General features: G+C 32.0%; 1 protein-coding gene and 1 long non-coding RNA gene across 2 annotated transcripts in view; one reads left to right on the top strand and one right to left on the bottom strand.

The window, feature by feature from the left end:
* bnl (fibroblast growth factor branchless) overlaps positions 1-27,665 on the bottom strand; it is a 302,142-nt gene that overhangs the window by 105,206 nt on the left and 169,271 nt on the right. The gene's annotated exons all lie outside the window — the stretch shown is intronic.
* On the top strand, positions 7,437-8,414 carry LOC142239215 (uncharacterized). Its single transcript, XR_012722960.1, has 3 exons — positions 7,437-7,786; positions 7,852-7,956; positions 8,022-8,414. It is a non-coding gene; the product is annotated as an uncharacterized LOC142239215 (long non-coding RNA).

Here is a 27,665-nt window from a genome sequence, read left to right on the forward strand (position 1 = left end):
TCACCACTAGGCATTGTTTTGCCAGGTCACGTGGACATTTTTTAATTAAAGTGTTTTAAAAACGGCGCTATCTCAAAACTAGGTAAAAATTTTCGACAAATTAAAGGCATAAATATTTTTGTCACTTGTTAAGGAAAATTTCGTAATTTGAAAGAAAAATTAGAATAGAAGTAGCGAAGTGGTAAAACTTACTAAATTCTGGAAATTCTGAACTATATTAAGGAAAATACGAATTTTAATCGTTAGGTAAAGTTTAACCAAAATATAACAATTTCCATGAACTAAAATAAAGTTAAACTAACTTTAGTGTCCCTTTTTCGGTTAGAAAAATAAATATTTTTCATTTAAAAAAATCACCTTACGTTTTGCCCACAGCAATAGGTTATAATGGAAATAGTTTCTATCTGTGTATTTTTAGGTAATCGTTTTTTTCTTAATAACACATAAAATAAAATAGACCTATGGTAATATGATAGATGTACCTATTTACAGTCTACAAGATGACACTTGAATGTATTTTTGCATTTTTATGACAACATTAACTATGTCAACATTCATTTTTTCGCACACACAGAAATGGCAAATTATTGCAAGATGTTGGACACAATCAAAGCCACGGGGTTTTGTAAATTTTTTCCTCTTTTCCAAGATGAAGAATCCGTATGATTGAATGGTCATGGTAGTGATAAAGGTTGTTTAAATAAAAACAAAGTTTACATGAATTTAATTTATGCATATTTAAATATAGGCCTATAGCAAATCAAGGATTAACACAACAACTCACAGTGGCTCCAATGATATCGCATAGGGGCAGCAGATCTCTTGAATTTAAATTATGTTTATTTATTATTTTCCAAACTAAGCCCATTTGTGGTTACCGACAACAAAGCAAGCCGCATCAGAATAGGTGTGCTCACAAGTTCCGACATCTTCCATGTATACAAAGAATATTCGTCTATGGATTGTGGGGTATTTTTTCCCACTGGGTTATTTTAGGAACATCATCATTGTGACATAAATAAAAGAAAATACCATCTAAAAATACTCGCTCATAAAGAAACATGATGGTTTTAGAAAAATATTTCCATGTAGCAATGCGTCTCGATTATGTGGGGTGATGAAGACGAAGAGGCAGTGCTAACGATTTTGTGTCAATGTGTTCATGTCAATTGTTGGGCGGTCGTTGTCAACACTGTAATTTTTTTTTATCAGCTGATTTTGTTGTGGTTTTTTACTACGGAATACTACAACAAACAAAATGATAATAGGAATATGATGGTAAAGGGTGATTCTTTTGAGGTTAGGATTTTCATGCATTAGTATTTGACAGATCACGTGGGATTTCAGACATGGTGTCAAAGAGAAAGATGCTCAGTATGCTTTGACATTTCATCATGAATAGACTTACTAACGAGCCACAACGTCGAATTTTCAGTGAATGGGCCCTAGAAAAGTTGGCAGAAAATCCGCTTTTTTATCGACAAATTTTGTTCAGCGATGAGGCTCATTTCTGGTTGAATGGCTACGTAAATAAGCAAAATTGCCGCATTTGGAGTGAAGAGCAACCAGAAGCCGTTCAAGAACTGCCCATGCATCCCGAAAAATGCACTGTTTGGTGTGGTTTGTACGCTGGTGGAATCATTGGACCGTATTTTTTCAAAGATGCTGTTGGACGCAACGTTACGGTGAATGGCGATCGCTATCGTTCGATGCTAACAAACTTTTTGTTGTCAAAAATGGAAGAACTGAACTTGGTTGACATGTGGTTTCAACAAGATGGCGCTACATGCCACACAGCTCGCGATTCTATGGCCATTTTGAGGGAAAACTTCGGAGAACAATTCATCTCAAGAAATGGACCGGTAAGTTGGCAACCAAGATCATGCGATTTGACGCCTTTAGACTATTTTTTGTGGGGCTACGTCAAGTCTAAAGTCTACAGAAATAAGCCAGCAACTATTCCAGATTTGCAAGACAACATTTCCGAAGAAATTCGGGCTATTCCGGCCGAAATGCTCGAAAAAGTTGCCCAAAATTGGACTTTCCGAATGGACCACCTAAGACGCAGCCGCGGTCAACATTTAAATGAAATTATCTTCAAAAAGTAAATGTCATGGACCAATCTAACGTTTCAAATAAAGAACCGATGAGATTTTGCAAATTTTATGCGTTTTTTTAAAAAAAAAAGTTATCAAGCTCTTAACAAATCACCCTTTATTTGGAGAGGGGTGTGAGGCTTGTTTATATCACAACATATTTTAATATTGGAAAACAAAAATAAAAAATTTTAGCCAATGAAAAATTTTATTCCTCTGGAAGGAAATTTTGGACAAATGAAATTCTTCTTTATTATAAAGTATTTTCTTTAAAAGCAAATAACCTCGAATTTATAACAAGTGTTCCAACGATTGTCTGCAATCTGAAAATTGAATGTATGCATAAATTAAACTTCTCTTGTCTAAAATTTCGTTTGACAAAAAAGAAAACTATTCTTTTAGTGTGGTATACGTAGATACTTATATGAAGAAAAATCGACAAAGAATAATATGAAGAAAAAAATGAAAATTAAACCGGCATTGAGAGAACCCACTTCAAGTTCGATGAAGCAATCTGCATTAACTGGATAGAGAGACGTCAGATGTCAGGTCAATTCGATTGACAGTAATTTTGGGGTTTTGACCCATTTTGAATCTTCATCATGCATTCAGGAACAAAAGATTTCTCTACAGCTGCCTAAGCTGAAAGAAATATTGACGTAATATAAAGGATTATGGAACCTACAATATACGACCAGCGATTTACACAAAAGTATAGACAAATTTCTTTAAAATTAAGAAATTTTAATTATGAGAGAGAGAGGATTCTTAACTTTTAAATATTTTTTTCATTACATTTAGGAAACCAATTTTGAAATTTGCATCCCTCCCATCCCTCCGTTAAAATCGTATGTGTTGTAAGTATGGCAATTTTTTTTAAATAAAGAAAAGATTTTTGATATAAAGTATAGTATAAAGAAATAATCTTTAAATTAACGAGATATTGAATTTAAAGAAAAAATCTCAAATATAGACTAACGGCCATTTTCATGTAGCTCCGTTTGGCTTTAACTTTCAGTTAACGGAAAGTAAATTGCAAATATCTTCTCTCCGGTTAACTTTAATTGAAAAATTTTTGGCAGTTAAGTTCCTAACTGGCATATGTAATATATAGACAAGATGACAGCTATGTCCATAATACGGTTTAAAAGTTCGTTAGTTAACGGAACACTAACGAAGCTTCATGAAAATGGGGGTAAGAGTTATTTTGGGGAATTTGCATCTTTGGGTTAAAAAGAGAAATTTGGTAGCGAATATCTCTATTCTATTTTTATCGAACCTACACTGATTTTTTTTTTTTTTTTGAAGAACGAAATTTTAGACAAAGTTTTCTTTTACGTTAAATTTTTTCCTTATAGAAATAAACAATATTTCATAGGAAAGAAAAGTTTCGTTTGAGTAGAATTTTGTTATGGAGACAAGTATTTTCTTTTTGGGCGTAGATTTAAACCTACAAAACTTTCTAAAGATCGCATTTTTAAAGGAAGCCGCATCTTTGGCTCGGAATACCATAACCCGTAAGGGAAGGTCAAAACCTTTTAATCCAAAAAAAACTTTTTTTAGTGTAGAGGTGACCTGACCGAAGCTGCTATAGTAACGTTTATCCAAGACATGTCGAAAAATATGCAACAGTGGCATCAGCTGTTGAAAAACAATCACAGAGAATAAGTGAAATTTTGCATTTTAAAGGTCAGTACTATGTTCGCTTTTTGCGTTGAAGTTTTCGCGGTTACTTTATTAAAACAGTTCAATATAAGGGCTGTTTTCTTTTAGCACTGAATGAAACTTTTGTATGGGCTATCCAGAACATCGTTGCACTGGTGTTCTATCCAGAACATTTCATCAGTGCAAGTTGCGCCGATGTTGCCTGATTATATTTTGATAAAGTGACGCTTCTTCGATTTACAATAGCAAATTATTGTGACTAAATTATCGAAAAACATGAAATTCAAAGTGGTACAGTGTCATAAATAATCGCAGCAGTAAATATGTATTACTATTTGAGCACTTCATACATTAAAAATGCAAGATTTCACCTCTTTTCTGTGATTGTTTTTAAACAGCTGATGACAGTGTTGCATATTTTTGGAGATGTCCTGGATAAACGAGTACTCTGTTTTCTTTTAGTTCTTCAGGGCTTAGGGTATCCAGTGCTAAAAGAAAACAGCCCTATAGAGCAGATAAATAAACTCAATGGGTGCGCAGTTTCTTGTTCCTGTAGATATTGGGAAGACTTTACCGGAATATGTTTTTTTTTCATTTATAATTTTGTTTATTTAAGGAAAAGTAATCGCGAAAATATAGTGATTTTTCAACTCCAAAACCGAACCCACCTTAAAGTATGAAGTGCTCAAATAGTAATTAATATCTACTGCTGTGAATATTTATGATACTTTACCACTTTTACTTGCATGTTGTATTTGAAAAATTAATCACAGTAAATGGCTATTGTGAATCCAGGCAACGTCGCTATATCAAAATGAAATCTGGCAATACCGATACGATTTGCCCTGATGAGATGTTCTGGATGGAACACGCTTCCGTGTTAGTGTCGTTAAGTAGTCAAAAAGTCACATGTACAGTCCAAAAAAAGTTTACTTTGATTCAAAGATTTTGGATTTTAAGGATTTTGGTATTGATTCCGAGACAAAGATGCGGGTTCTTTAAAATAAGGACATTTTTTGCGACCTATCTGTCTTTAAATCTAGGATCTCTAAAATTAAAATTAGGATACAGATCTCATTTATCGAATTTTCATTCAATTTTTCCGGTATATTAATAAAGCTATTCACGTACAAACAAATGCCAATTTAAAAATCCAAATTATGACGGATATTTCGAAGTAAAAAATATTTTCTTAATTCAAAAAAAAAAAAAAAAAACTTTAAACCAAAGATGCTAAATCCTCAAAATAAGTCTTAGCCTATATTTGAAGCGTTTTTACCTAATCTAAAGATTCTAAAAAATCTAAAGATTCAATATTTCAATTTAAGGATGATTTCTTTAAATCAAAAATGTGTTTCTTTACTTTAACGAAAATTTGCTTTGGTTTAAAGTCATGCAACTTTAACGAAATTTTCAAAATGTGTGTCCTAAATTTAATGAAAAAATTTTTTGAAGCAAAGATTATAAACTTTCTTTTAATTAAAATTTCATTATTTTAAAGAAATTTATACTTAATAGTGTGTAAATTGCGCATCCTAAAATTGAGGTTGCGTAATCTTTAATATCACGTAAATATTTTTGTCAGTGTATACATTCATAGCTGTTATTGTCCTTACGTGAAAAACTGAGTTTAGTTCGTGGATAAAATTGTGGGTTAGGTTTTAAGCCTCCCTGCAAATTATAACATGTTTAAGATGGCATGCATTCCCGCAATAAATGCGGAGCTGACAGTTCGAGGGGAATTTTTCTACCGCCCTCCCACTGGGAACTACCGTGGAGCAATGGTTAAAATGCCCGCCTTGCATTCACAGTGTCATTGGTTAAATCCAGCTTTCCAGCCCTCTCAGTAATGCTGGTGCCGCTATGTGATATGTCTAGATTATAAGAAGGAGGTCCCTTGTTTCTCAGCTAAGCATTGAACCGAGTAGCACTCATTGTCATCACAAGTGGTATCGCAATGGACTGAATAGTCGAAGTGAGTATAAAATAACGTGCTGCCCTATACTTTACCTAACCTATTGTGTCCTTCCTGACAACATTATATACTCCATTTGGAAGGTCTTTGAGTAATAACCTGTCCCCAAGTTCCGTGCCGTGTTTCTCTTTCGCTTATCACTGACTAATCAAAGGATCATTCCCTCTGAACCCAATGTTCTCGACGAACAGTTCATCTGTTCAACAGGCATTAAATGAACAGTGGAGATGTTATACCAACTTGAATAACGTCCTATTTTCGGTTTTGTTCCTTTAACCACAATTATCATATTACCACTTATTGAATATTTTTTTTAATAAACTCCCCTCCGTTACAATTTTTGCTTTAAATCAAACGAAGTCATGTGGTCTGAAGTTCACGTAAAGGTTGAGAGTTCTATAAATGGTGTTAAAAGATCACACATTTATCGCCATATATTTTTTTGATAAACAATAAAATATTAAACCGATATCCAGAACATTCACTAAATTCTCCAAAGGGTTGAGAATTCTCCGGGGATGAGAGATTCAATGGTAAATGTTGTCAAGTTTTTATTTCCCATCAACAGCAATTTATGTTAATTGTTACCTCCCCATCCCAACCAACACCCTCCAACAAATACGGGAGATACAACCATACACTCTACTTAGACCACAATAAATAACTTTGACTTCTGTTGGTTTATTTTACAGGGCCTTCTGGGTTATGTCGCAACCGATGCAGCCGTATTTAATGCTCCATTTATTTATTGCTGCTGCATTAGCCTCTGTGTACAGTGGCACGTGGATTTATTATTTAATCCTCCGGTGCATGCCAAACAAACCCAACACACAAAAAAAGTGTGTAATCATCATTATCAACATCACCTACAACCTCTGTGCGCCACCATTTCATTGCATTGCATTTCGTCGTTTTTTTTTCCACCTACTCCAAGGCGACGGCGGCATTCTAGACGGTGTCAGAGAACAACTCTCAGTTTGTCTCGGGTGACAAGTGATAACTTTATGACTTATTGTCAGACAAGTGAGTGTCGTTTGCTGATATTTGAGTACTTGCATCAATGCTCTTGCATCTGTTTATTTTGGTATCCCTTAATGGTGTCTTACTGTAGAGGATGATGGAGCGAGTTAAGTATTGGGAAACTTAAGATATGCATGCTCACAATTCATAAATAAAACTGAAATTTCAAAAACAAATAATAGTTTTCGTTATATTTAGAATTGAAGTGAATTTTGTTGAATATCAAAGTTGCATTTGTCGATTACAAATTGTAAGTGTTAAATACAGTGATAAACAAAAACAGGCCTATTGTAAATGCGATTGGGAAATCAAGGCAGATTAAATAAGGCACTTTCATTATTACAAAAACAACAACAGGCTTGTTTACTTTTAGTGCTCGATACCCAAGCCGCGACGGACCAAAAGAAAACAGAGTGTTCGTTTATCAAGAACATATCGAAAAATGTGCAACATCAGCTGTTCAAACATAATTACAGAAAACAAGTGAAATTTTACATTTTAATTATGATTTTATTTATGACACTATACCATGTTGAATTCTATGTTCATTAATCACAATAAATTGCTATTGTGAATCAAGCAAACGTCACTTTATCAAAATGCAATCTGGCAACACCGACGCGATTTGCACTGATGAGATGTTCTGGATAGAACGCCAGTGAAAGGATGTTCTGGATAGCTCATACAAATGTTCCCAATAAACACAGGATGAGCGTTTTTCAAATGCAACAACTTTTCAGTTTGAGGGTAAATATAATTTTCAACATAAATTCAACTTGACTTGAAATAGCTCATCTTCAATACATCTTCAAATTGTTTGCGAATTACTTCCAATTTGCCAAACTGTTGACGAAATCTTTGAAAAGGTGTTGAAGATAATATGAGAAAACTTTGACAAAACACTACCCTAAAATGCAACGAAAAAACCATGTGGTTTTCAATACTTATTTGTGCAACGAAGTTCGTGGTCAATTGCAAGAAATAAAAAATGGAAAATTTAAGCAAATAACCAAATAGTTTACAAAAATAGGTAAGTGAAAATAAAAAAATGAAATAAAACTTTAAGGAAGTTACTAAATGTATATCTCTTTGCAGAAAATTAAATTATGGATTGTACGTTCTTGAAAACATTAAAAAGCTGACCAATGAAAAAATGGTGGACAATTAACTAGAACTGCTTCAAATAGTTTATAATAATTGGTACGTCAATATGAAAAATAAAATCAACACTTTAAAGAAGTCACTAAATTTAAATCTCTTTCCAGAAAACTAAAATCTTTGGATGCTACATTCTTGCAAACAATAAGAAGATGACCAATGAAAAATGAGTGGCTTATCGACAAGAAAAAGTTTCCAGAAACGCTACAAGTGCAACCAATTAAAATTGTTAAAAACAACAAATTGTTGAAATCAACAACTTCTGGATGAAAATGTGCATCACATCGTCAGTTTAATTCATATGCTATTATCAGTTTAAAATGGATATTTTGTGAATTCCTTCTGCTGGAAATCAATTCTAACAAGCGGTCCAGTACGTTCCTAATTTCAAATTGCCCGCATGTTAATAAAAGGAAGGAACCAAAAGGAAGGAAATCGAATTATCAATGCAAAAGTGTTTACTAATAATGTTTAAGATATTTAAAGTTTTGTTGTTTGTTTTTTTTTTTTGTTCTTATTTATTGATATGTTTAATAAGATTATTATATACCAATTTGTATTGTAGTGTATTATGTAGTGTGGTGTATTATTATATATTTTATTTTAATGAAAATTAATAAATTATACAAAATGCATAAAATTTTGGCTTTGACTTTCAATTTGAAGTGGGGATATCATTCATACAAATTCAGGTTGAAAAGTATTTGCAACGATGTTAATTTTGAATTTGACTCGCATCGAAAATTGTTTGACGATGCATTGCAATTTGAGGATAACACTTGAGATATTATTGCTAATGTGTTGAATTTCACTGTTAAGGGTAATGTCTGTTTTTTGTTGAGAACGCGATTTTCTCAACAATTTCTCAACTTGAATATTACCCTAGTCCTTTGAAAAAATGTTTGAAAAATTGTTGAAATTTAGCATTTTCAAACGTTTGTGTTTATTGGGTTGCTTCGAATACTAAAAGAAAACAGGCCGAATGTGAACCGCCTTATTGTCATTTTGATTGTTAGTCAAATTTAAATTTTGTTCAACAAGTGGCAAATTTAAACAAAGGGAAAACTACAAAGTTATCTATGAAAAAAGAAGTAGCGATTCGCATGAATAATTGAAGGAACTCAATCATGATAGTTTTCTGTTATTATATTAAAACATCTTCAACATTTTATATGTATAAGATAATACACCGAAAAAAAGTAAACTGTTTCATAGGAAGAATGAAATACCACGCGCGAAATTCAACTAAATTGTACTCCATATTTTGAGATTTTCATAAATTGTTGTTAAAACCAGGAAATTACACCCTCTCATAGAAGAAAAATGAACTAAAAGTAAAGAAGAAAATCATATGGTTAAAACAACCATACAGTAGTTCATTCTTACTATTTTTGGGAATCGTACGAGATTTTTCTTTTCGGTTAGTTCATATTGAACTTATGTGTAGGGTGATTGAACTTTATAGCCACGTTAAGATCATAAAACGTTTGAGACATTCTTAACAAAAGCACAATTTCATTGGCCTGTGGAAAATTTCGAAAAAAATAAAATAAAATTTAACTACCAAAAAATAATTTTATTCCAATAAAAATAAGTTCAAAATAGCGTTAGTTTAACTACGGAAATTATTTTCGGTGTATTATTTTCGAATTTTCAATCTTATTTGTCAGAGTTGTCAGTTATTCATTGGCATAGTTAGTAACTTCCTTCTAAAAACCTAGTACTGGGATCTCGTTTTCGAATGTTCACTTCATATAAAAAACGTTTGCGTGGAATAAGTGCGAAATCATTGTTTTAAAATATAAGTTAACAACCCTGTGTTTCGAAATTTATTCACAGTGATACATACACTCAAAAAAAGTTTACTTGGATCCAAAGATTTGGACCTTCCCTTGAGGATTTTTGTAGTGATTTCGAGCCAAAGATGTGGCTTCTTTAAAATAAAGACATTTTTATCGGATCAATAAAATTAAAATTAGGATACAGATTTCATTTATCGCATCTTCATTCTCTTTTCACGCTATATTAATAAAGCTATTCACGTACAACCAAATGCCACTTTTAAAATCCAAATTATAACGGATACTTCAAAGTATAAAAAAAACATTACACCAAAGTTGCTAAATTCTCACAATATGTCTTAACCTATATTTTTTATCTTAAATCTAATTATTCAATATTTCAGTTAATTTATCTTTTTATCTTAAATCTAAGGATTCAATATTTCTGTTAATTTAAGGATGATTTTTGGGTCTTAAACCCATAGATGTTAACTTATTTATGCGAAATGATATGCCTGCCTATTTTTTCGTGCGAAAAATTCAGGGTTGTATAAATATATGTTGAAAATGCTCAAAACAAAGATTTCGCATTTATTCCGCGCTAACGTTTTTTATATGTAGTATAACAGTTTTTCGTGCGAAAATGTGATCTTAGTACTAGGCTTTAAGGAGGGATGCAAATTTCCAAAATTTATTAAATTTAATAAAAAAATGAACCAAAGATTATTATTAACTTTTCTTTAAATAAAATTTTATTATTTTACAGAAATTTGTCCTTAATATTTTGTAAATTACTCATCCTAAAATTTTGGTTGTATAATCTTCAATATGATGTAAATATTTTCTTCAGTGTATTGAGATTCGTTTTTCGCAAAAACGAACTTAGTACTAAGCATAATTGTAGCATATATTTCATAATCAACTGATACCGGAAGTTGTTTGCATTTTATTGCACTCTATCAACTGATATTCTAAGAGTAATTGATTTTTTCTTTCAAAATATATTCCTATCGATTACTTTATTTTCCCCTTTTTCCCGATGATTTATACCATCATCTTGTTGTGGGATATGTCAGCCAACGCAATCTGTTAAGAATGCATTTTTATAAAAACAAAATAAAATCAAAACTTTTGATTTCATTCGGTCACTGAAATATTTGCACTCTTATTTTATGGTCGATTCAACAGCAACAACAACAACAACTACAATAATTCCAAACAGCAATGACGAATGGAGCAATAGGAAAGTGTAAACTAAACCACTTAAATATTAAACTCAACAACGAATAGCCCGGCTAGACGATGGACGAGAGAGAGACATACACACATCATAATGATATATGAAGCGTGAAATTTGTTGTTTCAACAAACACTACGCTACTACACCAAATCACCAAAGCCTTTGGCAAACCCTCTCCCCCTCGAGCATTCAGTCTGTTGTTGTTGTTGCTATTTTTGCATGTGCGATCAATGAGTTACTGACCTAAGACCACATGCTTTGCATTGCGATTACGAGTGATTACGTCGAGCATGCAAATTGTTGCCGTATCGTTTTAGTTTTGACGCCTCTGCCCCACTGGGCTTCCGTTGTATGCGGTAGTATTAGTAGACGACGAATTGGACGTTACGATTTGTCGGCTTTAGTGTTTTTTTGCTTTTAATTGCAGTCATCGCAGTGACGTTGTGTACTCATACTACTCTCTAGTACAATGCGGTTTAAAGTGACATTTTGTTGACAGCTTTAACAATTATACCGTTCTGCTGAGTTATTTTCAAAACAGATTAGCCAGACACTTTAGTGATGAAAAAAAAAAACATAGAAAGAAAACCAACGGTTGTTACGAAAAGAAATAAAAAAAAAACAATAAATTTAAAGCTTATGAAAATTTGTCGAATTTTCGGTCATCAAAATAGGAGAAGAACTAAGTTAAGGCTTCAAACCTAGGACAAACCTTGGGTTTTACTACGATGAAACTGAAATAATAAAATAAAGGGCGATTTTTAAACACGTTTCGTACTTTGTTCCACTGTTAAACATCTTCTGTTTGATCTATAATTTAACCGTAAATCGTCTTACAAACGATCAACGCTTGCGAATTATTGAATTTTATTATCAAAATTCGTGCTAAATTCGACCTGTTATACTAAGTTTGCACTAGGCACGAAATCCTCGTAGAAGAGGATTTTGGCCGAAATTCTCCTAGATTTCAGTAGATTTGCAATAGGCAAATAGCCGGCTCGTAGAGGATTTGAATAAAACCTATTTCAAAATCCCCTAATACTGCCGTTTGCAACCCTGCCACAATTTTCATTGTAGATGAATTTGTGTATGTACACATACGGATTTGTGTTTGTTTTGATATATTTGAGAAGTTTTTATTAGAGGTCTGCACAATTCCATTTGTAAATGCTGAGTACACGTGTACTTGCTACATGAGTACATCTATTTGAGAGAGTCGCAAAATAATAGGTACACATTTTGATGAACACCAAAAGCCACGAATAACTTCTTGTTGCTACTCTGATGTCTTCACTACCAACAAACACATATTCCTCTTTCTCTCTTATTGAAGTGTACTCAGAGTGATCACGTCGAGTATGTTGCGAGAACAAAACTTCATAGAGTACACCATGTACCATGTGCAGTTTCAGAAATACAAAAAAACAGTTACTCTCCAAAATATATGTTTTCGGTTTGTTATAAAGAACGGCAAACATAAAGGTAAGTGTGTGACATACATAAATATATGAAATATGTGACATACATACATATCTATGATTAATAATAAAGGAAAGTTTTGCTTCGCATATGACTGAGAAATACTTGTGGTACCACGTGAAGTGAAGAGAATCCATGTTGTACTTTTTCTCAAGTACTTACATTTGTAGTGTTCCTTTTTTCGGAACACATATTGTTTCGGATAAGTACTTGGTGGTATTTGACAAGCAAGTGTTCTCTTCACTTCACTACTTGCGCTCTGAGAGAAAGACAGTGTATGTACTATATTCGACTGCGAATTGCATAAATGTATTGAAAAGTTATTCGATGCAGACCTCTAGTTTTTATATTGGCCAACTCAACTCAATTGTTTTCTCCAAACATATCTTAGGTCAAAAAAAAAAAAAAATCAATAGCTCAACGGTTAATTTTATGTTAAAATCACAATATTCACCGTGAACTTAAAAGTGTCCCAATGTATACTTTTTCTACTTGGAAACAACAAACAGCTGTTAAATCCTGAAATCAACGAAATCTTGTTATTTTGACAGTCCGAACACTTGAGGTTTGTAAAGAGAGTTTTGTTCTAAATAGCGAGATTTCGTGCCTAGTGCGAACGTAATATTAGGCGATTTTTTTTTTTGAAAAATATATTTTTTTTCCTATTTGTTCTTTTTATTATAGTTTTTATGAAATATTTGAAAAATATAGTGAATTCTCTCTAATTTACCTATTAAATAATTGTATTTTTGAAAAAAGAAGTAGTTTTTTTAATAAAAGAAATTACTTTATACATGTAAATTTTTTACTGTAGTCTCGCAAGCGAAGTTTAGTATTAAAGTGTAAGCGAGAGGTTTAGTGTTCTAGTGTTAAGAAATATTATCGCACGCTTTCTCCATTTTATGGTCACTTTATTCGATCCACTGAAGCGGCTATTGGGACTAAATTTCGCAGCAAATTTACATTGTTGGACATTAAGGGCGGTATTATGTTCGCTTTTCGCGTTGACTTTATTAAAATAGTGCGTTTACAAGCAGAATATTTAACTCAATTAATACGCATTGTCTTTTTCATCTGGATTTGTTTAAGATTTCACAGAAATATAGTTGCTTTCATTTAAAATTTTGATTATTTTAGAAATAGTAATCGCGAAAATAAAGTGATTTTCAACTCGAAAACCGAACATAGTACCGGCCTTTAAAGAAAAACAGTTATACTTCGAAATCTTTATTTGAGTCTTTTTCGTGTGAAAATTTCATCACTACAACTCTGAACTCACAAAAAAATAAGGAGGCATATTATTTCTCAGAAATAAGCCGAAAACCCTGAATGTGGGACCCCATTAACTGTGACAAAAGCTATTATTTGTTTTGCACAGAAACGTACTTAGTACTAGGTATTACATAGGGTGCAAACTAAGGAAAATATCACAGCGGTATCGGCCAGTGTTAATGATGACCATTAGTCATCGAAAAATCGATTTTGTCATCGAAAAATCGATTTTGTAGAAAAGATCAGCCAGAAACATTGCAAAATTACCAATGTAACCAGAAAAGGTCAGGGTTTGATGTGGTTTATTGACTGGCATCAAAAATATTACGCGAATCATAACGTAATTGTGTATGGTGAACGCTACCGTGAGATGATATCCTACTTAGTTTTTCCCAAAATTGCAAGAGCTTGCAATATGGGTTTCAACAAAATGTTGTCACACCAGGCGTAAAAATGGAGTCATTATTGAGAGGCGAGTTCGGTGAAGATTTTATTTCACGTTCGGACCGGTTAATTGGCCGCCTAGATCGCGAGATTTAACGTTTTTAGACAATTTGTTGTGTGCTATGTTAAAGCTCGTGGGTATACAAAAACGTCCGCTTAAATTGACACATCGGAAGACAACTTTCGAGAACGTTTTCGTGAGATACCCGTCGAAATGTAGCAAAGAGTATACCAAAATTGGACTAAGCGTATGGACTATTTGACGCGCAGTTGCGGACAGCATTTAGATGAAATAATCGTTAAACTTTAAATTATATGGACCGTTGTATGGATTCCAGTCCTGCATTTTTTTCTTAATTTTATGCATTTTATTAAAAAAAATCCCTATAGCTCTTAAAAAATAACCCTTTATAAAGTAAACAGTGGGTTTTTTTGATATGACGCTACCTTCCTTATTTTGTAGTACAACATAGTACTAAACAGACGTTTTCATCTTTAGTGAAAACTTCTCGCATCGAGAAATAATGAAGAAAATAATACCACAATTTCTTGTTTTGTGAGCAAAACTGTATCTCTAGGTTTATACGAAGAGAGCTTTTGGTGTACTACTGTCATAGACTTGTTTTCTTTTAGTAATGGATGCAATATATATATGAGATACCCAAAATATCGTTGCACTGGTGTTCTACCAAGAACATCTCAACAGTGCAAATCTCGCTAGTGTTGCCAGATTGAAGTGACATATTATTCACAATAGCTATTTGTTGTGCTTAATTTGTCCAAGCAATAAAAATAATCGTACTAGCAAATAATCGTTACTTTTAACAATTTAATTATTTAAAAAATGTAGGATTTAACTTATTCTCCATCTTTGTAATTGAACAGCTGATGCCAGTGTTGCACAATTTCGTACAGGAGAAACTTGGTTATCCAGTGCTAAAAGAAAACAAGCCTATTGACTCTTAAATAACAAAACATTAATTTGTTCTGTAATGTCACGGCCCCTCTGCTTGAAATATGCAAAGTGATAATCTTGTCTTTAGGGATATAACTTTTAAAAATTGTGACACTTCTAAAAGCCTAACATATGTCAACCATTCTCATGGTGAACTTGACAATGTTGTAAAATATACAATAATGTGCAAGTTCACCATATTTATACCAAGTCTCATAAAATACCAGATTTCTAAAGGAAAATACATTTTAAGAATTTCAAATCAAGTTTATGAATAAAAATAAACATAAAATTTGGTATTAAGACCAACACTAAGACGCCCCGACTAAAAATTGTGTTAAAACTGTCATAAAGAACAAGTGTAAAGTGATACAATAAATTTGATGATTTTATGATGAAAAGTTCAAGATTTTCAATCTCTTCCAATGAGAAATGCTTATTGGATTTGGTTGGTTGGTTTGTATGTAGGCCAGTTGGCGCTTGCATACATGGTGAGCATTTGTTAGGCTTAATTAAAAACTATTGCTATTTTGTAGAGATAAAACGAACACTTAAAAATCTCAGTGGGATATCGTTAGTTTTCTTGGCCTTCCCTCTCTCGCTCTATTAATATTTAATAATTTTTATTCACAATAATTATCACATATTCATTAATAATTCGAACGACATCACATCGTTATGAAAAATATGGTGGAGACATAAATGCACTACTGTCTGCCATATATAGGGAAATGGGAATATTGTTTTTTTTTGTTTCTTTTGGGACTCGGAATAATTTTTTTATGAAATTCAAGCTCTTATTAATTAGTCACGACTTTCTCTATAACACCTTGGGAATCGTTTGTTTTTTTTCAGAAAATTCAACTAAAAACTGCGTATCTGCATATGCTACTCACACAGTGCATCTTTACACCGAACTAGTGAAAATTCGTTTTGGAATAATTTTAAGCTTAAAATGCTTGCTACACAATAATGGCGATAAGGCAACATTGTTAAGAGAAATAAATAAATATCATCTACTTATAAACTGGATTATATTACAATTTCAGTAATATACATAAATAGCCATTAAGATTGCTTTTGTTTTTATTTTCAAACTTAAGATTATCTCTTTACAAATTCCACGATATTGTTTTCATATGGGAAATTATCAAACGAGTTTTGCCGCTGTCCAATATTTGGATTTGTTTATCCACGAACGCATTGAGCTTCTCTAGGGTTTTGATTTCTATTAGTTTTTCTTTTTTTTTTGTGGACATCAGAAATTCATCCATTAAGTGGTATTTTTATCTTTTTACATGAAACTTGACATTCAGTCATCGATTTTTACCCCTCAATTCCAATGCATCAGTTGCTTTGGGGATACTTTATTTGAGGTAATGACATTGCCAGAAAAGCTTTCGATTTTCGTTTCGTCGTGAATAGACAGATGCTGAATCTGTTTTGGTATCATCTCTGTTTACATTGCTTTTGACCTTAGTAATCTTCACTAAAATAATATTTACTTTTTTATTTTTATTGTTACTCTTTGATGTGGAAGGGGGCGGAGGGTGCCACAATAGGGCTCTCTTGGAATAATCATTCGGCATATTCATTCACCATGGGTGGTTGGGGCCGAAACAAATGGAAATCGATTTATGACACTGAAGCACTATTGGTGGTAGAAGAATTTTAGATCAAATTAGAAGATGTGTGGAAAGATCAATATGTATATGAATATAGATATATTTTCAAACGATATTTATAGACATAGATAAATATTTCCATTGTGAATGAAAGGAGAACAAAATACTAAATAATACTGGATAACCAAGAAATGACTGACTAAATGAGAACGCAGTGCTCGTTTATCGAGAACAAAATTGCGCAACACTGGCAGCAGCTGTTTAAATACAGAAAATAACGGACGGAATACAACTTTAGGGCTGTTTTCTTTTTGCACTGGATACAACATTTGTATTGGCTATCCAGAACATCGTTGCACTGGTGTTCTATCCAGAACATCTCATCAGTGCAAGTCGCGCCGATTTTGCCTGATTGTGTTTTGATAAAGTGACGCTTCATCGATTCACAATAGCACTATATTGTGACTAATTTATCGAAAAACATGAAATTCAAAGTGGTATAGTGTCACAAATAATCGCAGCAGTAAATATTTATTACTAATTGGAGCATTTCATACATTAAAAATGCAAGATTTCACTTCTTTTCTGTGCTTGTTTTTGAACAGCTGATGACAGTGTTACATATTTTTGGAGATGTCCTGGATAAACGAGTACTCTGTTTTCTTTTAGTCCTTCACGGCTTAGGGTATCCAGTGCTAAAAGAAAACAGCCCTTTTAACTTTAAGCCTATTTTTAATATACAAATTCCTTCGACAGACTGTCAGTAAATTGTTTTGAATATGGGCATAATTTTTTTTTATAATTTCATGATAAATTAATCACAATAAATAGCTATTGTGAATTGAGAAACGTTTTCTTTTAGTACTGGATTGTCATTTAATTTATTGTGAATAATTTATTTCACAAGGCTATGATATATTGACCAAGCCATTTAAAATTGAAAGAAAATTATCGAGTTTACTTGCCAAAGAGGGCCAGCGGGATGATGGTGTGAGCCACCGTAACGGCTGCATTTATCCACTGTGGGTTCCAAATAATTGCCGAATATTATCGAGAAAATGTCCCAAAGATTGTAGGTCTGGATACACAACCACTTCAGCCAATGTATATTCCAAGAGGACCGTCAACCAAAAATGGCTTATAAGGAAAGTTCCGGGCTTGATTTATACTTCCAATGGCCAACAAATCTGCGGATCTCAATACGTTAGACTTTTGCACCTGTGGCATTTTGGAGAGTAAGGTTGGGACTAAAAAAAAACCAAAGTCGGCGCTTAGCCGGAAATGGGCCAAAGTAGCGCAGCGCCGCCGCTTTCCTTCAGCGTGTGATGTCTTTGTTGGCCTTTTAAAAGTCATAATTTGGCCAAAAGTAGAATAAACCTTAACCGATTCTAAAATTTGATATTATTTCTGACATTATTTGATTTGAACAATAACATTAAAAAATTAAAATAATATAGTGCTTGACTTAGCTGCATTACATATCAGTCACCCTGTAATATATTATTTTTCTTTTCAAGAATAAAATTATTTTATGGAATAAATAAATGGTATAATTTGTTGTTTATCAAATAAAACGATACACACAAAAATTTTTTTTCTGGTTCAATCACGAAATTAATTGATGCAATTAATTTTTAATTGAAATGTCTTCAATCACAGAAATGATAATATCAATTAAAAAATTAATTGAAGGTCAATTAAAAAGTTAATTGATCCAATTAAAAAATTAATTGATACTATTATTTTTGTGATTGATTTTTGTTTCAATTAAAAAATTTGTTGAATCAATTAAATTTTTAATTGAATATTTTTTAAAACTCAATTAAAATTTTAATTGAAAACATTTTCGTGAAATTTTTGTGTGTGTATGTATAAATGTGGGTGTGTGCGTGTATATGAAAAATATCCTATGGCAATTCACCTAATTAAATAACGCTCCAAAAGCATACTTAGCAAAAGCCCGTTCGTGTTTCTTCAAAGAAATAAAAATTCATTATAATCGGAAAATGCTTAAGAAAGTGCTAAATCATATGAATTTGTAGAAATTAGGCATAAAATAATTTCATCTAATGGGGAAATAATTATAAAAAATAGTAATAATAAAATAAATAATTGATTGCCTCAATTAAAGAATTAATTTATTGTTGCAACAAAAATCAATTAATTTTTTAATTGAAACTATTAAGTAATTAATAGAAAGTGCCGGAGAAAACAATTATTTTTTTAAAATAGGTATTTTTATTATTTCTAATCAATTCTGTGATTTATACTATAATTTTCCTGATTGAAGACATTTAAATTAAAAAATTAATGGGATCGATTAATTTTGTGAGTAATGCTTAGTACTAAGTTCGTTTCTGCGAAAAATGAATATCTTCATCTATCTCCGTAAATAGTGTCTCAAACCCAGGGATGTTAACTCATTTATGCGAAATAATATGCCTGCCTATTTTTTCGTGCGAAAAATCCAGGGTTGTATAAATATGTGTCTGAAAATGCTCAAAACAAAGATTTCGCATTTATTCCGCGCTAACGTTTTTTATATGGAGTATAACAGTTTTTCGTGCGGAAACGTGATCTTAGTACTAGGCTTAAACCAGAAAACAATTGTCAGCATAAAAACGCTATAGATAACACTACCACACAAAAAAAGGCATTGGCACGGAAGGAATTGTCACCTGACTGCATAGCCTTACCTGGATTAGTGTGCCCTGGTATTTAATAAACGATTTTGGTATATTGTTTTATAATTTTAAATTTGATATTAAATTGTTTTTGTATAACTGAATCTTATGTTATTTGTCTACCCATTCGCAGTATTTGCATAGACCAAGGAAGGTATAGACATCTCAAGTGAATTTACAGCGCTGTAGTTTGTCTGCACACCGTAGATGGCTCTTTTTCGTCTGCAATTGAGTGATTCTTTAATTTGGCTTTAATTTGTTTTCTTTCCTTTGTTTTCTCGTTGAAACACCAAATATTGCGAAAGTTTATAAAATACTATTCATCCACACCTTTTTTGTAATGCAAATTTACTCATTTATACGGTTATTCTCGTTTTCCAAAAAGAAATTGAGTCACTTGACTGCGCAATTGAGTGGAATGACTGCGCACTGCAAATAAACAAAACCATGGTGAATTATCAAGGTATGTCTCTATATTTTCTTGGTCTATGGTATTTGCAATACAAATATGCTTTACAAGTTTCCAATCACAGTAGAAATAGCAAACAGCTGATTAGAATATGTTCCTCCAAAAGAGACCGAACACATGCCACATAGTTTCTCCTTTTTGTCGTCTTGGTGTCAAAGATATTTATGGGAATTCCTAAGTAATCGGCTTGTTCTTAAAGTTTTTTGAAAAAGCAAAACCAACTTTGCCATAAATCTTCCTGAGATATGTTAATTGCGGCAATGACTTTCACAGCAATGTAACATCGGAATGTTATGCAAACCAGAAAGCATTTGAATAATTTGCAGATTTTGTTATGTTTATTTTCTTTTCATGTTTCCAAAACAACAGAAAATGCAAATTCTAACGAATCAAAAGGCATAAGCTATATGTCAGGAGATGATGAAGATATCCTCTCTAATAAACTATGTGTGCCCACCCACTATGAGTATGGGCTCCTAAACGTGATGTTAACACACTCTGCCCTTATGTGGGGTAATAGTAAAATATCATAAATTTTCCAAAAAAAGAAACTCCTAACAGTTTTCATGGTTATGTGAAACCGCCAGCAAGTCAAAAATTAAGGCACAACAAAATTATTGTGAAATCCTTAGGATTACGTATAAGTCTACCACATTTGTAATTATTTATCATGGTGTATGGAACGTGGCATTTTTTAAATAAAAAGAAAATGATGCGTAAGGAAGTAGCAGCAGATTTTTTATGATGCCATTCCCTATAAACTCCTGGAATATATCAGATCCCAAATAGAGTTACATTGTTGAAAATATCAAAACTCATTGATATATGAAGCTAGCTGTATGTTGCCACAAAAAGTATAGATTAGATTTTATAGGCTTTCAAAACATAAAGCTATTCACAATAATATGCTATTGTGATTCGAAATTACAATAACATGGAAAAATTACAATAACATCGGCAATAAATTGATTGCGTCTAAAAAATTCACTATTCAGATATAATAGGTAGCCATATAAGCTTTCAATTCAGGCCCATATACTCCAGTATATAATGCATCACATATACACTATTGTGAATACGCTGCAAAATTGTTAGCGCGTTTCTCCCAAAGAGCATGATATACACACTGCTCAGCATCCTAGCAACTTAGGCAATAATTATTGATCCAATCGACTATTGCGAATTGAAATATAAATACATGATTGTGAATTATGTTACAAATGAAAAACCCTTAGTTGCCAGTATCTAAATTAGCAAAAATTGTAGCAAATGATAGCCATTAGTGTTAGCAAATTATTAACGATAATTTGGTATTGTTATTTGAATTTTTACTAATAAGGAGTAACTTGAAAAATAATCCTCAATGAAGGGATTTGGCAAAAAAATTTTAAGCATTCGAACAAATGTGCTGTAGATTTCGAAATACTATTGTGAATTATATTAAATAATGTATCAGAATAAAAACAAGGACTATGTAGTCCCTATAATGGACTTGGCAAAATAAAAACAAAAATTCTGGTGGTGAACACTTACTCTAGGCATTCAGCTTAGTAGGACGAAACCTTAGACAGATCCCAATAAACTACAAATCGTACAACATCAATTATTTTCATTTGATTTGTAATATTTCAATCGTATATTTATCGATAATTCTAATCATTTTATATAAGTAAATAAGTACTTCCAATAACATTTTTATACTAGGTGAGTATGCAATTTCATATTATAATCACAAGGCCTTCTTTGTGTTTGTAAAGTTACACAAATTTGCCAAAGGCAGTTTATAACCTATTACAATAATATGCTATTGTGATTGGAAAAACACCGACTTGGAATCCTTGAGAGATATATTAGGCTTGTTTTCTTTTAGTACTATCTAACCAAGTAGTGCGGGACTAAAAGAAAACAGGGTACTCGTTGTCCAGAACATGTACAGATTTGAGCCGTTCAAACAGAAATTAAGTCAAATTATACATTTTTAATGCATAACATCCCAGCAAAAAAAGCGTCGCCAAAAAAGTAATGAAAATGTTCTTTTTGGATCCGGTAGTGGTGCAAAATTGACGCAGAAGCGATGAATTTAACATGGGCTTGTCGGGAGCCACCGTGGTGCAATGGTTAGCATGCCCGCCTTGCATACACAAGGTCGTGGGTTCGATTCCTGCTTCGACCGAACACCAAAAAGTTTTTCAGCGGTGGATTATCCCACCTCAGTAATGCTGGTGACATTTCTGAGGGTTTCAAAGCTTCTCTAAGTGGTTTCACTGTAATGTGGAACGCCGTTCGGACTCGGCTATAAAAAGGAGGTCCCTTGTCATTGAGCTTAACATGGAATCGGGCAGCACTCAGTGATAAGAGAGAAGTTCACCAATGTGGTATCACAATGGACTGAATAGTCTAAGTGAGCCTGATACATAGGGCTGCCACCTAACCTAACATGGGCTTGTCATAGGACGGAAGTCCTCCATTTCAACAGCCGTTGCACTGAATTTGCATCATTTCTTTAGGTGTGATCCGAATTCATTGTTTTGGATGTAATTAAAAAATTCTGTGATATTTTGTCAAATAAATATTTTTTATAATTTTTAATGGATTTAAACGCTTGTCGGAAACATTTGACCTCAAATATTTTCAAAAACTCACAATTTTTTTCAGATTGGATTTAGCATTATTTTCAACAAAATTTAAATGAGTTGTACCATTTTATGAATTTTTACTCTGTTTTTAACCTATTTGAAACAAAAAAAGTTAAAATTACCCATTAAAAGTATGAAAAACCCAAGTTATAAAAAAATTGAATTAAAAGAACTTCCTGGGTAGCTACAATAAAGAACATCATTGGGAGTGCATCTTCTGGAAGTGCTTTTAAATGTGTGCTTTCGGAGGAACTTCCACATTTCTTTTGCTGGGGTGTTCACTTTACTATATGCATCTCATTGGACAAATTAATCACAGTAAATAGTTATTGTGAATTAAAGCAACTCACTTTATAAAAAGTCATCTTGGATAGACACCAGATAGAACACATGTTTGGCATAGTTCATACAAATGTGGCATCCAGTACTGAAAGAAATTAGGCCTTTTATGTTTTTTATATAGTCTAGTACATGTAGAAATATATGCTATTGTGAATTAATTTCCAGTCATTAATATTACGGTGTATCGCATTAGTAATTTTAATTGATTTTGTTTCTACACAGTAGTAATTCAATATATTATTGTGAATTATACCGAATAGTCAGAAATTATTTTTTGACTGGGGTGTTCATATTTGTTTATTGTGAATTATTTTTGCCAACAGAAATAATTTCAAATTATTTGAAAAAAAGCGAATGTGATTTACTGTTGCAAATGTATAATCTTTTTTATATTTTCTTTTTTATATATTTAAAGTACTTTCCAAATTATGATCTTCGCAATAATTTAAAAATCTTTACCGAAGTGTCTTAAAAAAAGGGGAAAATAAGGCACGTGTTTCCGCTAAGTAAATAAATGGTTTGTGACATTTTCGCTGTCACACTTTAGGTCGCCGACCCAAAAACAGCATTCCAACTAAATTAATACACTATCCCTAAATAGGAAAACGGGTAAAAATAAATTTTAGCGACCATATCATCAGCCGTCACAAAAAAAAAACGGTCTGCTCCAAAAAAAAGGGGGAATACTGCGAGACTGCATAATATATGCACTTCCCTCAAATGTATGTCACTCAGGTTAATAGATGCTGTTGGAAAGCAACACCAATCTATTCCATCGAAAAAAGTGTGGGAGTACAGTGTGGAGAACACCCAAATGACCCTCACGCCTAACACATTACAAGAACAAAAACAAAAAAACATCACTAATGCAAATTACCACAGCAAAGCCAGACAGAATTTAGTATTCTTTAATTTCAGCATCATTAAAATTTAAATCACTACAACAAAGCAAAAATACAGAATCCAAGCAAAACAAAGAATTGTGTAATTTTAGTGTTGGATAAAAGAAGATGGGGGTAAGAAACAAAAAAAAAATACAAAGCCCCTATTAAAATACGTAATAAATGTAACTATTAAATTAAGTAATAAACCTCAAGTTGAGATCCATACGAGCAATAGCCTTAGAAATGGTCAACTCACGATTTGTCCGTTACGCTTGCACAAACTCAACGGGCAGAGCGTAACTACTACGTACGCGCCAAACCATTAACTAATTGACGGCGTAAGACGAAGCTAGCTGCTGCGGCTATTTAGAATTAAGAAAACTATGCAGAGGCTTTGTTTCGCTGCACTTTAGTGGCATTCGAGTCAACTAGCCTCTCTTTAAAATTACATTATGTCAAAATGACTAAATTAAAGTGAATATAATGTGAAAACATAACAACCATAAAATTAAATAAAAAAAAAAAACAACAACAACATTTTCAGGGAGCTGCTTCGGCAGCTAAATTGAAAACTCAACAGAGTTTCGAATTACCAACCAGTAAACAGTAGCCGAATGTTGATAGGTGTATTGTGGTTCCAGATCGACTATTCAAAAATATTAAAATGGAATTAAATGCATGTCTCTTCAACAAACTGCTCTAAGAAACTATGCAAAAGTCTGACTGCTAGGAAACATGATCTCATAATACCGGCTTTTGAGTTTGCGTGAGCTTTTCCAATTTCATTTTTGCCAGAAGACAACAACCTTGTTGGGGGGCCCCCCAACGCCACCTCTTAGATGACCGCATTTAAATATTTTAATGTGATTATCAAGAGATTTTGCGATTCATGTCTTTGCATTTGTTTAGCTCTTTTATTTTTTTTTTGCGCCTATATAAATTACATTTTAGCGTATTTGTCAAAATATGTCCGTTAAATTTCAAATTTATTGTAAGTTTACATATTGGCTCAGCATGCAATGTCTGTGCTTTACTGGCCGTTATATATATTTTTAAAGGTGTCTTTTATGTGAGCTTATGCATAAAGAAAATAGAAAAAAATATATATTTTCTTAATGAAAATAAATCATAGACATTACTTAATATGCCGCAACAGGTCTCTTCCGTACAAAGAATGAAATATGTTTTTATTTTATAACCAAAGGAAGATTTCATTAAAATAAAGTAAAATTTCGTATATTTCATTAAAACTTTCTTTGGTTGTAAAATAATGACATATTTCGTTATTTTTATTTATTTAATTAAGTCTATGGATTACAAACCTTACAGACTAGCAATCTTTAAAAATTAATTAAATCTAAGATATTATTAAATTTATGTAGGGACATAAATTAAAGTTATTATTCAATTTATTAAATTCTTTTAAAGCTCTCAAAATGGGCCCGCAAGAAGCATAATTACTTCTATGAAAAGGAATAGCAAAATCGTCTAAGATTCCGTACTGGTATATGATTGTGTGTGAATAAAATATTACTCCCGTAAAAAGTTCGATGGCCTACACCCAAAAAAAAGCGAACCCACCGTGGAAGAAAATGTAGGTTTATTTTAGAAAATTTTAACTAAAATAGTTTTCCAATTGCAACATGTTACAAATAAGTTAATACTTTTTGTCAACTTGAAGAAAATTTATTAAAAATAATTATTTTTCTTCTCTTGTTTAAGAAAATTTCATATGTTGAAAGAAAAAATTGGATTAAAAATTGTTAAAATGTTTTTAGCGCCATACGAAGTTCATGACAGGTACAATTTTAGTAAAATTTACTCATTTGAGAGACTTATGAATTCAATTTAAGCAAACTTCTGCCATATTCAGAAAATATGAACTATTTTATTTTTTAGTAAAATTGTGCACTACACGGATGAAAAAGACTGTTTTTCATATGTTTGGCTATAAACATTATATGTTTGGAACACAAATTTTTAAACACAATATTTTTGAGTGCAAGCATATAATGTTCATAAACTAGCATAACATGTTTGGGACATATATGTTAATATGTTAGAACATATTATGTTTGGGACATAAAATGTTTGTAAATATAATATGCTTGGATGCAAACATATATTAATTTAGAAATAGCCTATAAACATATATGTGTTTAGTAGCTTGGAGCGCTATTTAATAGGGAGAGATATTGAATTAAGTTGGTGGTTGTTGCTTGTTATTACAAAATTAACATTTTATTTTCCCTTGGGCAATTGATCAGCTACTTCTTTGATCCTTACAAACTGTGTGGTCCGCTGTTCGAATCCCCGTCCGGCAAAAGGTAAAATTAAAATAAAAAAAATCATAAAATTGAATAATTTCTTCTACAATGTTTGTATTACAGAAAAAGGTGCTAAGAACTAAAAAATCTCGTGGAAGTGAGAAAGATGTGAGGGAATATACAATTAGGCAGAAACAAAATTTTGAGCATTCAGGTAAACCTATGTTGTTAGCACCTATATTACCTGTTTATTTTCATAATTCATTATGATTGTAAATATATAAATAAAATTTTGAGCACAATATTGTTTGGGAGAATTTTTTTAAGCATATAATATTTTTGGGTGCAAAATGCTTCCAAACATATTATATGTTCACATAATAACATATTGTATTTGGAATACAATATTATTGAATTTGGATGCAAAAATACAAAATGTTTGGAACTTAGACTACCCAAACATATATTGTTTAGACCAATATGCTTTCAAACATATTATATATTGGAAGAGATCAAACATATAAATGTTTGGGCAATACCCAAAAATGTATATGCTTGAAGCAAAATATGTTTGGGAGTATATGTTACAGAAGCGATTTTTTGTGAGGGTGTATATTTGTATACAACTTTTTTTCTTATTTTTATATCACGTCATTAAAGTTAGCAAAAAATTATTCAAATAAGGAACATTTACTCATATTGTGCAAAATTTAACTAAAATCAACTAATCTTCATGAACTAAAATAAAGTTCAGTTGGCATTAGAGCCCCTTTTTTCTGGGTGTACTGTCGACTTTTTCTAAATTTTAAAATTTATAAAAACTAGTCGACTTTATGAAAATCCTGCAAAATTGACCAATTAACATTTAATGTTTGCCAAAATCAATTGATAACTTTAGTGTACTCCCAAAAATCGACAAATCAAATTTTAACGAAAAACTTTATGAAATTATTTTTATGTTGAAATCGTTCGAATAGTGGATGAAATTCGACTTTTTCAAAATTGAAAAAGATCGACAAATCGAATTTTTTGCTTCTTCCCTAGGAGAACATTTCATCAAAAAACTATAGTCAGCTGTTTCAAAGATGACATAATCTCTTCGTGTTGTTGGCAACACTGCTTCAAAGGAAATGAAATGAAACAATGACATTCCGATGTCCATTCTTTTTGTGTGTGGGAACAATAATGACTAATTTACTTTTTTTTATTATCTTTCCAGAGATATTTTATGGAAATTACTTGCAATGCTAATATTTTCCCAGCCAGATAAAATTTCACTTTTTATCAGCAACATTTTTTTTTAGAACAATTTCAACGGAACGGAAAAAAATGAAGTTATTAAATTATGCCACAACACATGTTTCTGTCAGAGTTTTGTGCAATTCATTTAACCACAGATAGATCAGTTGCACCATTTAATCATTAAACAAGACCACTACAACAATTTCGCCATATTTTAACGATCTTCATATTTACAATTGTCATAATTTTATTGATGGCATTTTTCCCACATTTAAAGATAACCGACTGAGTGACTGACTGACTATATGTCATGAGTATGAGTTTAAATTTTACGGTTTTCTTTTGGTGATCTGATGCGATTTCATCACTCTGTCATTCTAAAGATCAAGAGAGCAACCTCATAAAATGTCTTTTGCTGTCATGTCATTGTT

The sequence above is a fragment of the Haematobia irritans genome, chromosome 1, assembly GCF_050003625.1.
Source record: "Haematobia irritans isolate KBUSLIRL chromosome 1, ASM5000362v1, whole genome shotgun sequence".
Lineage (NCBI taxonomy): Eukaryota > Metazoa > Arthropoda > Insecta > Diptera > Muscidae > Haematobia > Haematobia irritans.